Raw genomic sequence first — 1,903 nt, 5'->3', positions numbered from 1 at the left:
ACAACGATGTGGACCAATATTTCCCGATCTTCAAGGAAAATAGGGGAATTTTGCAAACCCCTACACTTCCTCTATCTCCTTCCCTCTCACCCCTTCCCTTCATTCTTCTCTTCCCTCCCCTTCTAACTCTGTCACTCCCTCTTGCCTCTATCTCCTTCCCTTCCCTTCTCTCCCTTCCCACTTTGTTCCCCTGTCTCATTTCCCCCTCCTCCATCTGCCTCTCCTCTCCCCTTCCCCTCGCTCTATCTCACCTTGCCGCTCTCGGCATCCCCCCTCTCCAACTCCCACTTCTGCCTCTCTCTCCCCTCATTCTCCCTCCCTCTTCTTTCTCTTCTCGCCTCCCTGCTTCCCACTTCCCCTCTCTCTCTCTCTCCTTCCCTTCATCTCTTCTCTCCCCATCCTCCTCCTTCTACTCTCCCCAAGAGGAAAGGACAGAGTGAGAGAGGAAAGGGGAGAGATGTGGTGAGAGAGAGGCAGGCAAAGAGAGGGAGTACAGGGGAATTGAACGGAAGAGGGAGAGGTGGAGATTGAGCCTTTTCTCGTGTTGGTCTTGGAGCTGTTTCGCACTTAAAAGTAAACATGCTGTGAATTAACAAATTTGCAGAGGCACCAGTGAGATTTGAACTCACGATCCCTGGTTTACAAGACCAGTGCTCTAACCCTTGAGCTATGGAGCCACCTCCACTGGATTATTTCTCATTCCAGTTAGTGCTGTGCGTCTGAAGAATGAGGCAGGGCGCAGTTCACCACTCAGATTGTGTCTCATCCCCCGATACCTGCCTCAGGCTCTTCAATAGTCACCTCTCAACAACAATAGAGCAACTTTCACGTACTAAAACGTCCCAAGGCAACTCAGGTCCACTCTCTCTCTCTCTCAGTCTCTCTGCCTCCTTCTTTCTATATTTCTCCCTCTTTGTGTCTCTACCACTCTCTCTCTATCTTTCTGTCACTCCCTTTCTATCTCTCTCTTTTTCTCTGTTTCTGTCTCACTCACTTTGCCTCTCTCTCCCCTCTGTCACTTTCTCTCTCTCACTACCTCCTCTCTCAATTCAATTCAATTCAATTCAAATGCTTTATTGGCATGAAAGTTTACAGAGAACAATATTGCCAAAGCTTACATAGCAAAAAGGTACAGTTTTCCAACATTCTGTAGGTGTCAATCGATTTGACATTTGTTGGGTACATACAATATTATTTTAAACAATATTAATTTTAAACAGTCTTTGTACTTCATTTGGTACGTTCAATATTAATTTTAAACAGTCTTAATTTTAAACAGTCCTCAGGTTGTGACATGTTGTTACATATTTGGCCCCAAGGTATGGTCTGTCTCCTTCTCCTAGGACTAATCTCAATTTTGACAGGTCATCCAATTCCTTGAAATCTGGGGTTGTTTGGCTTAGCTTGTTGAATAATATGTTTCTTGATGTGTTGAATTTTTCGCATTTTAGGAGGAAATGCATTTCTTTTTCAACCTCGCCGGCCAGACATTGATCGCATATTCTATTCTCTCTAGGCTGCCAGGATTTCTTGTATCTGCCTTTTTCAATTTCCAGTTGGTGGTCGCTTAGTCTGTACCTGGTGAGGGTCTGTCTCTGTTTTGTGTCTCTGATGGTCGTGAGGTAGTCTGCCAGTTTATATTCTCTTTTTAGGGCCCGGTAACATTCTAATCTGCTTTGGCTTTCGGTTATTTTGTTCCAATGTTCCAGGTATGTTCCTTTGCATTGTTTAATGATTTGGTTCACTCGGATTGGTGTTTGGACGGCTGTGTTGGTCTGGGGCTGGTCAGGGTCCGGCTGAGTACTTAGTTTCAGTAGCAGCTGACTCAGGGGACTCTTTTCTGGGTTTAGCTCTTGGGTCTGAAAGGCTTTGAAATGAAGGGTGTCTGGGGAGCTAGATTTGA

General features: G+C 45.5%; 1 non-coding gene across 1 annotated transcript; it reads right to left on the bottom strand.

Moving 5' to 3' along the window:
* Nucleotides 1-604: 604 nt before the first annotated feature.
* On the bottom strand, nucleotides 605-677 carry trnat-ugu (transfer RNA threonine (anticodon UGU)). Its single transcript has one exon. It is a non-coding gene; the product is annotated as a tRNA-Thr (tRNA).
* Between the last annotated feature and the right edge of the window lie 1,226 nt (nucleotides 678-1,903).

Source organism: Somniosus microcephalus, unplaced genomic scaffold (assembly GCF_052327205.1).
Source record: "Somniosus microcephalus isolate GS21.2 unplaced genomic scaffold, FLI_Smic_1.0 unresolved_chr2, whole genome shotgun sequence".
Taxonomy (NCBI): Eukaryota; Metazoa; Chordata; class Chondrichthyes; order Squaliformes; family Somniosidae; genus Somniosus; species Somniosus microcephalus.
The sequence above is the reverse complement of the archived record's forward strand: the minus strand, read 5'-3'. Positions and strand labels throughout refer to the sequence as shown.